Below are 15,094 nucleotides of genomic sequence, written 5' to 3' on the forward strand. Positions count from 1 at the left end.
TGCACCAAGAAACACTATCTGCAGGAGCCTGCTTGAAGTGCAAGTTCAATTGCAAGACGATCTGTGACCCCCACGATGACTTACAGTAAATACCTAGCAGTCTTCATAGCCTGCCACAGCAAGATAATTCTCAACTAATGGGTTAAAAGCAAGATGTACAATCTCAAATGCAATAGTTGCCAGTCCAATCAGCTGAAATTGTAAACAGGTTGAACAAAAATAGTAAAGCAGCAAGTCCCTGTGTTTGAATTACAGTAATTGACTTTGAACTTGATCCCCTGATCCTATCCAACACAAACTTATCCAATCAATTAATAATAGGAACTAAATTGATCATGGTTGAAGATGGTAACAGCATACTGTATGGATCCACTTCTCATGGTTCTCAACTGGGCATCTCTGCTTATGATGTTGATCAGAACTGTATGCTTCTCTTTGTATCTTCAACACCCTCGTATCAGTCACTTCTACGATTTATGAAAATCTATTATCAAGCTATTAAGCAGCAAAACCATGCACCAACACCAGCAGCAGACCCATCTGCCCAATGGGTACATTAATCTGCCTAGCAGACATGTAGTTCGACTTTGCAGAAGAATTGATGATATGATCAATTGTTGAACTGTCATGGGTCCATTTTGCATATAATTTCAGTTCTGACTTCACCAAATTTGCAACCTGTATTTTGTAATCCCAAGCAATTGTAAACAGTGACAATGTTACGGATTCTTTTACCTGTACTGTCTCAACAGCAGAACCCTGTGAGGACGATATGTATTTCCAAGCAGTGTTAACCCACCTAAATCTATGATCAAGTTACACCAAATCCACCTAACCTGTGTTCGATTTACAGTGAGTGCTTTACAATGAAATCGAACACAAACAGTGGAATGCCTGTGAGAAAAACCAAACAACACAAAATCAAATGAACCTGTCCAAATCAAGCCTGCAACTTAGAACAGAGATGAGCTGTTTGAAGTCCGGTCACTAGTTCTCTCAAGAGTTGTGCGATGAAGTCAGCGATTTAAACCTAAATCGATTACCTTGTGTGCGATATTCCCTTAAATCGATCGAGATTTCTGATGATTTACTAGCTTAACCGACCAATTTAGAACAAATTCTTACTGGATCGAGCGATTTAGATATCCGGAGAATGAGATTGAACGATTTATCAGTCCGATCAAAGTCCGGTCACCACTGATTCCTTATCCGATGAACATCGCTCAAAAGGTGTGCGATGTATTCTCGTATCCGCTCAAACTGTAAGCGATGAAAATTCTTTTCCGATCAAGTCTTCATCGATTTAGACTTAGAAAGAGTGTGTGATGGTTGCTTGATGTACAATCTGCGATTTAGATGAACTCACACATTGGGCGATTAAGATGAACGATTTAGAAGATGGGCTTAGCAAACCAGATGGGCCATAACCTGATGGGCTGAGCAATTAAAAAAAATCCAGACACTATGTTAAGAAAAAATGAGCGATTTAACAAAATTTCAAACAACTCTAAATTCAAAACAGATCAGAATATATCAAAAACAAAAAAAACATATCAAAATTTTAAAAAAATGTATCAAAACACTGGAATTTAAAAAAATTCAAGAACACGAAAATTTAAAATTCACAAAATTTGATTAAATCTTCAAAATAAGTGATCAAAACATGAAATTTTGTGAATAACAAAGATTCACAACTTGATTATGAGCACTTTGATCAGGATTTTAACACAAAAACACCATATTTTCAAAAAAAAAAAAAGGGATCAAAATCAAAGAAAAATAAGAACACGAAGAACACTTTGAAAAACACAAAAAATTTCTTCAAAAAATGATGATTCCTTCTATTGATTTCTTGCACTCCAGCCCTGATACCAATTGATAGGTCCACAATCAATCAATCTTCATATAAACTCTTCAACAATGGCAGATCTGACATGAACTTCAAGAACATCATAGAGAGAATTGAGAGAGAAAGTCAACACAAGAAAACTAGTCAAACTTTTATATGTAATCAGAAATTTACAATAAGCTACCTTACAAAGATTACAAGACATTACCCTATTTATAGGGTCAAACATTGCACAAATAGTCAAAGTCAAACTTCTATAAGAAAAGTCAAACACGATGACTTTATACAATTATAGACAAAATAAACTTTCAAGATGAATACAATATTACACTGACTTTTAGTCCTAACACCAAGCCTCTTGATGAGACAAGATTTAACATCTTGATCAGCGAACTGGGGATGTTAAACGCTGAAGAATAATTTTCTTCAGCTATAACATCAATTAGTAAGTGAAACGATTCAGTGCTCTATCTATGTCACTGAACTCTTGAGCAAATATATCTACTCTCTCTAAGGTATGTTTACTTGTTCTTTTTTCTAAAACTTAAAACTATCACTAAAGCTTTCTTTCTTCAATGATCAAAATGTTTTAAAAGTTTGTCTCAGTGATTCTCTCATTTGCTGAACATTGTTATGTAAGTATATCTCTTTTATACTTATTCTTAAAATCAGAATAATCACTAAACCTTTCCATTTTCAGTGATTCAAATTTTTTTTAAATGTCAGCTTCAGTGCTTCTCTTATCACTAACGCTGAAGTCTTTATGAAAATAAGTTTTTAAGTTATTTTCAGTTCCTTATCTTAAAACTTAATCTTTAGTGATTAAAATGTTTTAAAAGGTTTATTCAGTGATCTTTCTTTCACTAAATGAGACTCTTCGTTTTTTTTTTAAATCTTTTCCTTTTTAAAAGAAATAGTTAATGAACCGTCTTAATAACGACATTCTCTGTTTACAATGCACAACGCTTTGGGACGCGCAAAAAGGTCTGTCACACGCGACCTCATTTATTGTCATCCAATCATGGATGAGAACGTGCCATATTTTTCATCATGGCCTTTTCCTCAACCATCGTATTTTTCTCTCTCCTACCTTGCTTCTCTCTTCTCCTACCTATAAATATGAGATGCCTTCCTCATAATTTTCTTTACGCTTTCAAATATCTTTGACGAACCTCTGTCTCTTTGCAAACAAGAACTCAAGAACTTCTAAAAAACTTCTTCTTTCAACCTCTCTTACTACTCCAAGGTCGATATTTCTTTCTTTGTTACTTAGAACTATTTCTCCCTCATTCTATTGAAACACATGTTTGTGATTTTTAAGGACCCCGTTCTCTAAAAATCAAACATAAAAGATTATTAACACATTCTCTTTCTTGGTTATAATCATGTTTCAAAAACTATATTCTACTTGAAAAACCCTAAAACTTCATTGTGGATTTTTTAAAAGAAGTTTTTTTGTTCAAAACCTAAAAACTATACACAAATCTTGGTTCACTAACAACTATTTTATCTCTTATTTCTTACCAAAAACAGAAATGGCTACCAAGAACGTCAACTTCGCCATTGAGGATGTTTCTTTCAAGGCTAACAATCATGTTGCCTTGTTGGACATCCTCTCAAACAAAGGATTCTACGAGGATGCGGCTGCTTTCCTCAAAATGTCGCCACTCGCTTTTGATCTCAAGCATGAACCTATCATAGTTAGAGAGGCCCTTCAGCAGTTCTGCCTTACTGCTAAAGTGGTGCAGGAAGAAGACAAGCACGGTCGACAAGTGAAGAAAATCACCTTCACTTTCAACCGTATGACTGTGAACTTTGGCATGGCTACCATGAGACATGGTCTTCGTCTCCCTAAGGGCCCTTTCGACAACAAGCCCTCTACATCCGAGATCATCGCTTGTCTTGACGTCATTGGCTATCAATGGCCACTAAAGTAGGACACGAACGAGCCTATCAAGTCCTTGTCCAAAATCAAGATAACAAGATGTCAGCTGTGTGACAGTACCTATTCTCCCACTTTATCCAATAAATGGGTGGGAAAACTGGTGGACAGGATCAGGCCTCCCATGTCACCCTGACAATTGGTATTTTTGCGATTCAGCATCGTAATATAAATTATGTTGCGGTCATTTTCGATGACCTGGTGCTAAAGCTGAACAAGTGCCAACGAGAAAAGGTGGTTCCTTACACCAAGTTTCTCTCCATGGTTTTTGCCAAGATTTTTGGCAAAAAATACTCCAAGGTAACTTCCCGGTGTGCAGGCTTGGGTCCAGGATTCTGAATCATAATATTAAGAAAGGAGATGTCGCACTCTCCTTAATAGTGCACTTCTCTCCTCCTTTTCCTCCTTAAGTGGTAAAGACATAGGCAAACCCCCCTGCGTCTATCCCAGCCACCAAAACCCCTTGTTCTAAATGACCTTCACAACCAACTCTCGGTTCTCCTCAGAGAGCCAAGAAAGCCAAAAGGGGGATAGCCACATCTATGGCTGAGACCTCTCGACAAGTTTCATCTATTGAAACTAGCCTTAACCCTGAGGCACCTTCAGCTAACCTCCCTATCTCTTCAGTGATCCCTAAAATCACTGTCGTATCAGTGGCACCTACCCCAATCGCCTTAGTGACCCAAATCACTAAAGGTGTGAATATCAGTGCCGCCACCGCTGACCAACCACAAGTTCTCTCAGCCATCTTCTTTTCTCCTCCTTCTTTGGTTGCTACACATGTTCATGATTCATCAGCGAACGTCCTCCCTAATGATGAGACACACACCACTGGACCTAAGGTTGCACCTTTTGAATCTCCTCAGTATACAGATGTTTATCCTCTCGAGGGCATCGTAGAGCAAGCCAGTGATAATCCTTTGGATGTCGCTGATGGCCCCTCAGGTACTCCATCTTCTTACCCCCTTCACTTCTTCTAACCTTGAGCTTCTATTTGCTCACTCTCCATTTCTTTCAGGTCCTTTTGTGCCTCGAGCGATTGATGAAGACGAAGATAACGAGGAGTATGACGAAGATGATAAAGATTATGACATGGCTTTCGATGTCAAACTCCTCCTCCCAGTCGTCGATACCGTCTTCTGTAAGAGGACCGAAGTTCATCAAGACATGGCTCGCCAGGCTGATGTTGTTGCGGACCTCTCAGATGTCAAAGCTGGAGTTCAAGAAGTCAAGAGCCAGCTCTCGACTCTTCAAGAGGTTGTTTGAGCCAATGCTGAAGCCATTGTTGCTCTCCCCAGCAGGGCTGATGAAGCTAAGGCTCAGTCTCTCCAGCAGACGGAGCTTCTCCAGCAGGTCCTGGATGTTTTTCACCAACCAGCACCAGTGATCCCTCCCTCTTTCACCGCTACTGACCGAGCTCAGCTCAATGAGACGTGTGAAGCAACGACCAACCTAGCCAGCAGTTTGTCACGGCTAGAGAAGATGATGGTTCTCCAGCATCAACACGTGGACCAAATCTCTAGGCTATGCTCTCAAGCCTTAGCCAGAGAGGGGGAGATAAGGTCCAACGCTGCTGGACCATTTGCTGATCCAGCAATCCATGACATTGAAGCTGGAGCTCCTAGAGCTGAAGCTAAAGTTGAGATTGCCCATGTTATCCCAACCTTTCGGTGAAGCTGCTACAGTTGAGGGAGTTGATGTCATCCCTCGTGATGATGACCTTCCCATCACCTCTGCACCTGTTACTGGTGATGTCGAAGAAGAATAGTTGATGAAGAAAAAGATGATGAAGGTGATGAACCTGATCTTCCAGACTCTGGCAGTGATCTTGATGGCGATGACGACGACGATGATGAAGATGGCTTCACCATCCACTTCCAGTGTCCAACAACCGCCATCAAAGGAGTTTCCCTCAGGGATTCAAAATCCCAAGGGGAGCAAAAGGAAGAAGAGTCCAGCATCTAAAAGGAACCAGGGCCCTTTGTCGAAAGGCAAAGGAGTCGCTGAAGAAGGAAATCTGAAGGTACTGTTTCAACACCCTCACCCTTGTTTGATGACTATACCTCTCAAGTAGTCATCACCTCCCTCTACCAACTTGACATTCCTCCCACTACCTACGGTCGATCGAAATGGGTCCCTAAGAACCCTATCTCCAGTGCTCCCACCGACCAGCAGATGACTCAACTCAGGGAGTCACTCGACCAGACTAGAGTAAAAATCCCTCTTCGTACCTCTAGTGGTGGTGAGTTTAACTTCCTGACAGAAGCTGAAAGACTCGAAGCAATAAGAGCTGAAGAAGAGCTAGAGCTTCAGAAGAAGCAGACTGAGGACAGCCTAAAGCTGGCCAAGTCACTAGCTGAGAAAGTTCTTCCAAAAAAAAGTCCAAAAAGAAGGTGAACACTGTCCAAGCTAAGCTACTCTCTTTTGCAGAAGCTGAGCACGAAAAAAATCTAAAGCTGGCTGAGCGGGAAAAGCGTTGGAGCGAAGCTAAGCAAAACAAGAGAATCAGTACTCACCTGATCAAAAGTGTCAGCATCAGCGAACGATCCAAAGACAGTGGAACTCTTCTCTCAATGCTCATCACAGGGGACAATCTCGATGCCATAACCGAGTACCCTTCCTACCTTGGCCATAATGGATACAGTGAATGGCTGGAGATTAGACAAACCATTCAGCGCTCCAAGTCCAGACATAAGTCGATTATTGAAGACATCATCAACAATCTTATCAAGAAGATGTCCAGGTATGTCGTAGTCTCTAACATGCCATCTTTGAAGAAAGGAGGAAGAAAGAAAAGACCCTCTAGTCCTAGTAATGGACCATCCCTAAGGAATGAACATGAAACAAAGCTCTCCTTAAATGAAGTCCTGAAGGATCGTGAGAGTCCAGACATCTCTATGCTGAATCTTGATCTGCCAGCAAAGGGTCCTTATACACCCAACTTTATGCACTTCAAACCTGAGTTAGGAGTAATATTCCTTGACTATGAAGGTGAAGTAAGATTTCATAGAATATCTGAGTTACGTCTATGCCCGATGGAACACCTGGTTTATCTTACGTTCTGGCTGGATGATGACTTGAAAGGAAAAGTTGTGGCCTGAAGGATACGAAGAGAATTTCTACGTCAAAAGAAGCTTGGAGAAGATGTACCTGGTTACATTAATCTAGACAACTTAGACTAGTTTATTTTCTTTGTAATCTACTTACTATGTCTACTTTCAGTGATTAATCTTATATTTTGTAAGTTTTAGACATGTATTGTACGTCTTGTAATATTTTCTTTGAAAATTATATAAGTGATTTTGTGCATCATTGAAAAAGATCCCTAAAAAAAGTAATATGGACATAAGTCTATGAGTTCCAGTGTTACTTTTCACATTCACTGACAATCTATAAGCCGGTGAATAAGCTTTCAGTTTTAGTTTCCAAGTAAAGACTACTCACTGAAAAAAATCCCAAAAATAGTTAAAAGGGACATGTAGTTTGTGTGTCACTTTTTCTTTCAATTATTTAATAAGACAACTTTTTTTATGTTGTCTTGTTATCATCAAATAGGGAAAGATTATTGATCCTCTCTCTTATTGATTTGATGATAATCCCTTTTACCTTATACGAAGTATTTATATTTCTGTTTTCAGTTCCAGCGATTATCACTGAGTCTGTTCAGTGATCGTTGAAGAAATTATAATTATAATTAGTCAGGTGAGGTCATGCTTACATGAGATTAATATGTGAGTGTGTATATTTTATGTATGGGAAATATGATTATGTGTGTATGCATGGAGATATATGTAGTTTTATGTGTGCATGCATATAAAAATTGTATGTGTGTGCATGTGTGTCCGTGCATATTTTATGCATGGGTGATGGAGAAAGTATAAGAAAAAGAAATTTTTATAATTCTTTTATGACTGCCTTCCTTTTAAGGAATGTATATAAAAGGGAAGCTTTTGGGAAAACAACGGTAGCTGCCATTTTTGGAAAGAAATCAAGTGAGAGTAAGCATATTGTGTGTATTGCTTGACAAAATTGGAAACTGAAGTTGGATCAATTTATAGTCGTTTCATGTTTGATGTTCTCTTCTTCTTCAAATTATGAGTTTGCATAAAGTGAGTCTTTACTAAAACAACCTTTGGATATAGTTTTGATTACTAGTTGTATAAGCTTTGAAATGCTGATGTTTTGTAAATGTCGTATATGTTCTTATTGATCTCCATTGACCGATAAGGTCTCTTCACCAGGCATAGAGTTGTTCGGATTAGTGTAACATGCTTAACCAGTGAAAGCTTGTGTCCGAACAAGTGTTCTCCGATAAGGGTATGTCCGGGCACTGTGTTGACCGGTGAGAGTTGTATCCGGACACTTGTTGTTCGATAAGGGTGTATCCGGTTGAGTGTTGTCAGGATAGTTGTTCATAACCCAAGAGTATTTTTATGTGTTGCCCGGATAGGGGTGCCCGACTAAGGTTGTCTGGATATGTGTTCTCCGGATAATCTTGTCCGGACAGAGTTGTTTGTACAGAAGTTGACCGGTGAATGAGTCATAGCAAAACTTTGATTTATGTAATGAGGGGATTTCATAATTTTTGTTTAATATGTTATATTGTGAAAAGAATATTTTATATCTTCTAATTGGAAAAGCTATTAAGTGTTTCTTCCAGACATGGTGACATAAGTCTGTTCTGGTTTGAAACTATTTTGGGAAATGTTTCTTCCAAACGTGGTGACGTAAGTATGTTCTGCTTCGAAACTCTATTTTGAAATGTTTCTTCCAGACGTGATGACGTAAGTCTCTTCTGGTATGAAACTTTGTTTTAAGAATAGTTCACATGGAACTGGGTATTAGGTACTTCGAAACGTGGTGGCGTAAGTCTGTTCTGGTAAGGAACCCTGTTTTGAAAAGGAAATATGGGTGGCATATCAAGGAGAGGTGTACCTATGGATATAAGGACGGCAATTGCAGGTGTGGGTAATACTATAACTGTTGTTATGTCACAAACATATACAATAATTCTAAGTCAGCATTCTTTGTGACTTGATGATTTAGAGGTATTGTTCTCTTTAGAAATAAGAACACTGATGTTATTGAGAAAGGGGAAATGATTTATAACCAAAGGCATTAATTGCCTATGATTTCCAAAATGTTTTTATCAAGTTTGAATGTGTGAGAATGATACAGAGGAGCTCTGGTTGGTCGAAAAGGACCAGAGGACCTCTGGTCATGTGGAAGACAAGTGTTTCAGGATTTTATGAATATATCTTAAAAATAATTTTGTATCAATATATCTGAGTTATTTATCAGAGCTCTGTCTTTTAAAATTAAATATTTTCTTCAAATTTCTTTATAAATGAAACAAAGAACTAGAGGAGCTCTGTCTCTAGCTTATTTATCTTTAAAATTAAGGTAGGTCCTTTTTGGACCACATACTATGTTGGTCTAGAGGGTCTCTGGTTGAGTGTCAATTTGTTTGAGTGCAGAGGCTCTGGTCAATAGAACCAGAGGCTCTGGTAATTAAGGGCAGAGGAGCTCTGGCCCATTGAGCCAGAAGAGTTTAGGGAAATTCTGTAAAGGGATACAGAGTTACAAGATGTTACATTTGTGCTATGTGTTGTAGCAATTTGTTGGTTTTATATTTTTGGCTAACAATCAGATTTGTATGTTTTTGCTAAAAATATAATTATCTTATTATAAAAGAGGTTTTATTAGGTTTTGGTGATCTTCACTCTGCATTTACAAATAAGGGATTTCCTCACTAGACCTTCCGATCTAACCCTTATTTTGTATTTTGAAAATATGCATTATAGGAACTGCGGGGTCTGGGGATATTAAATGGAAGAGGAAAATATAATTTGTTCTTTATGTGTTATCTACCTTTTGAAGATCGGCATGTTGCCAATATATTTCGAAGATACATGTTGCTATACATGGGATGGTGCACGGATATTCTTTTGGAATTTTTCATAAGTAAATTATGTACATATAGAATCCTTATACTAGTGGAACCTATGTGGTGTAATCTATATTTCTTTTATATGAAATATATGTTATATGCATATGGGGTGTTACAAATGGAGTGGTTTGCCATGTTGGTTCGGGGTGTTGCAATTAGGGTGTATTAGAGAACCTAGGAGTAGAGCATCGAGTGACTGGGTTGGATCGAGAATTTTAGGTCGTTTACAAATGAAAAAGATAAATGGGCTTGGTTTCTAGAGAACTCATGGGTGTTTTCAGTTCGTGGTCTTAAAAGGCTGATCGATTCAATTTCTCTGTCTTCTTCGGATGAAAATCAAGCTTGCGAAACTAAGTAAAACTCGTTAATTCCAAGAAATATCTGGATTTTTATGTGGCGTCTTAGGCAAGAAGACTCCCAGTTCAATCGGTTATTGACAACTTTGGGATCGACTTTCACTCTGTGTGTGCCTGTAGTGTGCTGATAGAACTGAGACCATCAACCATTGTTTTTTCATTGTAAGGAGGTCATACACATATGAGATAAGATTTGTTAGTGGTGGTGTCTTCAGTTCAACAATGTAGATCCTCTCTCTGATCTTTTTTACTTTTAAAGATTCAAGTTCAATCTATAGTGCAAAAGTTCATATGTGGCATGCCTTTTGTGGACAGGTTTATATATGGTGTGGAAGTTTCGAAATAAAGTTGTTTTTTTCTAGTATTCATGCACGCATACGGATCTTGAGTTCGAAACTCAGTTTTTGTCATGTACTTAGGTCTCCAACACGTGCAAGAATTTTAAGATCATGTAGTCGGAGTGGTGCAACAATCTCAGTAATCGCAATTAGCTTTTGCTCGATTAAGGTAGCGCATTCGTGTTCTTTCGTTAATGTTTATGTTGGACCTACAAGGGTGAATCCTTTAGATGTTTTTTTTTTTTTTTTTTTTTTTTTTTTGTTTAAGCCTTGTTTTTCTTTGGTTTTATGGGCTTGTTTGTTTTTGTTTCTTGCTTAATCTTCTGCCTTTGAAGTTTGAACATTCTTGTTTGTTTTGTTCTTTTTTTCTAATTGTTGTTTTTCAAAAAAAAATATGAGTAATTTACATTTTTTTTCATTTGGTTTGCTAAAAATTCTCATTTTTGCCCTTATGATTTAGAAATTACAATTTTTGTCTCTATAATTTACAATTTATTGTTGTTCTGATCCCCGTGGTTTACAATTTTTTACTGTTTTGGTCCCGTGTACTTAAATTATGAATTAATTCAGACAGAAAGTACCAATAGTTTGTAAATCATAGCAACGAAAATCACATTTTTTAAACCATTTGGACGAACATCGAAATCATTAACAAACCACAAATACGAAAATTGAAATTTACTCTTTAACTAGTTGTGTGCCCGTGCAATGTGGCGGGATGCAAATTGAAGAGGAAAATTTACAACTTAGTAGCTTATCAAATTTAAAATAAAATGCAGTTCCATCAACTAAATTGATTGTTTAAGCTAGTTCAGTAGGGGCTTTGTCTGCATATCCAACCACGTATTGTTCGATGGAACCACCTCCTCTAACAAAAACTTTCTTTCACACTGAATCCCTTGGCAACCACTTGGACAAGATCATTTGACAGGAATAAAAGTATTCCTATCACCCCCTCATTGGCCACATTTGAATCACAACTTCCCTTCTTGATCATCCTTGCTCGTTTTAACACAAAAACTACATCAACAAAAATTGCAATACAAAGTCAAACAAAGATACTCGATATAATTCACTGGTTTAAAATTCTATATTCATTTTGGTTCTTTGAACATTGCATATCTTTCATCTACTCCTTTTATGTTAATCCTTCCATTAGAAAATTAGGTACTCCTATCTTTTAAGTCATGCCATAAAATGGTGGCAACATTAAATTGTACATAGAATCAATTTTCAAATTTCATCTGATTTTTAACGCATTGATAAGTTGTACCTGGTGCTCTTTAAGGCATATAAGAAGTAGTATCTATTTAGGACATCTATTTACGACTTTTATGAAATCTGCTTGATAAGGTAGTATAACCACCCGATCTTTTAGTTAACTTACAAAGTTAGTCTTATTTCACTACAAAAAGATATGAAATTAATCGCTAAAAAAACAAAAAATACCACTAACATCTACAATAGATAGAGTCTTATATGTAAAATACCACTAAAAATACTTATATGTCGTTTTGTTGGACTAAAATCTCACCCGGTAAGTAAAGGATAGTGTTAAATTTTACAGGTAAGCGCTTACCGAGTAAATGTTTGGTAAATGGCCCCTTAATAGCAATATATATGCATGGATGGTAACTTAAGAATCCATACTTGGTAGAATCTGAACTGAATTTAGCATGAGGCTGAAGTTCATCCCAATGATTAATCATGTATTGGCTTAAGTAATTGCTTGGCAATATGATAATAGAAGTTGCTTCTTCAGCTCCATATATTGTATCCCTGTTTTATTTAAATTTTTATCATCTTTGAGCTGCACAAGAAAACCATGATTTTAATAGCATTAAACATGAAAACCAAATTAATGCGCCAAAGATGGATAAGAGAGAAACTGAAAATTATCAAGGAGGAAGCATTTATCACATATTAAATGTGCTAATATGTGATTTTGTAGTTTAATGTTGAGAAAACACAACACAAAATGTTCGATATTCAAGCAAGCTTTTATTTTTTTGTGACAAGTTCTATGGCTTTATGTAGGACTACTCTTGGGTGATTGATAGAAGCTTTTTTGTTTGATTTGGTGAAGAGCATTATTGCTATCAACTATAAAAATGATACTAAGGAAGAAAGTATCATATGTCCCCGCTGTTGGTGTTTTTAGTGTCATCAATCATTTTGGTGTAATTATGATTTACACAAGATCGATGGGGTTTTTAGTTGAGCTATAATGTGGATTAGGAGGAACAGAACACGCTCGTATAAGCTAACTCTTAAGCCTGAGATCGCCATAAAGCAGGGGTCAATAGGGTCGTGCCCCCTTGCAAGGTCAAGGGGGAGAGCCCCTTGCGATTGTCCCGCCGACCGTTCAGCAGGCGGGGTTAGTCATTAAGTATTGTATCATCTAGTTAGGGCACTTTGATCTTTTCATTAGCTTTCTTGTTCCCTCAATTTAGACTATGGTTTAGTTATTGATATAGTTATAATCCCTGGTGCTTTACAATTATTTGTGAAGATTGAATAGTTCTCTCTAGTTATCTATTCTGATTGTTCCAAATCAACTCGTTGCTCAAGGGGTCCTAAGCTCTTGTGGTTACTGGTTGCCTAGTCAAAGTTAGTCGTTTCCAGTCCATTCTGATTCTATCTTGCCATAATCTCATCCTACACCACCTTCCCCCTTCTACCAGGCCAAAAAAGAGAGAGAAAGAATACACTTGGTCAAAGAACAACATACCTTGCTTAAAATTGGATCAACTTTGGTCTCAAGTTGTTCCACCGCTTCATTTAGCTCTGACAACAAACCAACTAATTATGGAGCAGAACTGTGGAGCAAATATTTGTTCAAAAACTGTTAAGATTTCATAAAAATACAAAGCAGAAGTGAAGTTCCTGTAGACCATGAAAAACAACAGGTTAATGTCCGTCTATAGCAATATTCTACAATGACATAAGGCACAGGCATTACTATCGTCCATATTGACCCTCCCAATAGCCACCATAAATAATCTAAATTGAGAAAAATTAAGGACGCAGTAACCTAAGGACCATACTTAAGTAGAAGAAATCCACTTTGGAAGTGCATCGACTTAAATATATAATCCTATATTCATATTGTCTATGTCATATGCCTATCCAATTTCCATTACATTGCTAAACCAGGGGCCAAAAGTTTCTACATACCAAACACTTAGGTTCTCAAATGGAACAGGTGATTGCTTGTAATCATTGTTGATCTAACAGTAACACAATAAGTTGAGGACTATTTATTTAACTTAATTTCTTGAAGGGTGTATGTTTTTACTAATGCAAATGTTTCTACAACATTATAGAGAAATTTTAAAATCAATAATGATATGTGCAAACGATGAGATATGATCTAGTGGCCATTATAACTTTCATCGGTCCGAGAGTTGCAGTCATCATTCTCTTCTCAAACAGCATACGGAAAAATAAATACAAGTGAAAAGAGAGGACAGTTGGTGCAACATCCTGATAATTAGATGGACATCTTTTGCAAATAACTATTCAGCTAGGTGTACAAGAAGGATTACTTCAGCTCCTCTTAAGAAAGCAAAATTTATACAAGTACAATACTTAACTTAGAGCAGGAAAAAAAATGATTCAATAGTACTATCTGCTAAATGCAAATAGAGAAAACCCACGAATATTGATCCAATCAAAAGAACTCACTTGTATACAATGTCCATTTGTTCTTCTTTTGACAAAGAATTTGGATCCTTCATGACTACCTCATATCCAGTGTCAGTTTCATCTTGGGCACCATGGCCCACAGTATCTTTTGATGTAACTTTTCCTTTTCTCAGATTCTCCTGAAATAACCATTGGACTGTAAGCAATGACTCCAAGGTAAATCCGTTACCAACTAAAGCACTCAAAAAAACATGACCAATAGAGAGAAATCATCTAGTAAATGTCATAACAGATTCTGAAACTAACCTCAAACGTTGGTTCTCCTTCACTCTCATCTTCCTCGTCATCTTCAAGACCATGGTCTGCATTTGAATATAACCTTGTTTTTTTTTCATTTTGCAGCCTCAAAACCTCTGCCTCTTCCTCGTCTTCCTCATCTACTTCAAATTACGCTACCCATTCGCATTAATCATGTTTCTAACAACCTTTTATAACAGATCAGAAGCATTTATCTTACCTTGACCGAAGTAAGGTGTGTGGTGCTAACATATAGCAATAAGCAGTTATTTTTATTTGGTATGTGCATAGACAGCTCAATAAAAAACAAGGTCCATGAAATTCAATATAGTGTTTACCTTATCATTATACAAGGAATGAGTTGAATGGATATTTAGGTTTAACGACGTAAGAAATGAGTTGAATAGGTACATTAAGCATTATACAAACAATCGATTATCAAAAACTCAGGGCAGAGAAATAGAAAAATCAAGAAGAAAATGATCATCGAAACCCAAGCAGAGATGAAGGAAATCAAACCTGAAAAGCGATGCTGGAGAGATGATCAGAATAAAGAAGAACATCAAAATTGATTGTTTGAAATCGATAAAACCTTTACCTCGGTTAAGGTCTTGAAATATTGCAAGTTGATACATTCTCTAAACCAAACCAAACCCAATAGGGAAAAGTCCAATAAAACCCTATGAACTTTAGTGTTTTGATTGATTAAGTCCT

The 15,094-nt window shown here is 37.1% G+C and overlaps 1 long non-coding RNA gene across 3 annotated transcripts; it reads right to left on the reverse strand.

Moving 5' to 3' along the window:
- Positions 1-11,133: 11,133 nt before the first annotated feature.
- Positions 11,134-14,891, reverse strand: LOC112518384. Of its 3 annotated transcripts, none has more exons than XR_003069801.1 (5): positions 14,390-14,891; positions 14,123-14,262; positions 13,167-13,222; positions 12,015-12,245; positions 11,134-11,455 (listed from the first exon to the last, which is right to left on the reverse strand). It is a non-coding gene; the product is annotated as an uncharacterized LOC112518384 (long non-coding RNA). The 3 variants fall into 3 exon arrangements; XR_003069800.1 differs by having other exon boundaries at positions 13,167-13,254; XR_003069802.1 differs by lacking the exon at positions 12,015-12,245 and having other exon boundaries at positions 13,167-13,254.
- Between the last annotated feature and the right edge of the window lie 203 nt (positions 14,892-15,094).

Source organism: Cynara cardunculus (assembly GCF_001531365.2).
Source record: "Cynara cardunculus var. scolymus isolate 2C chromosome LG 9, CcrdV1, whole genome shotgun sequence".
Classification (NCBI taxonomy): Eukaryota; Viridiplantae; Streptophyta; class Magnoliopsida; order Asterales; family Asteraceae; genus Cynara; species Cynara cardunculus.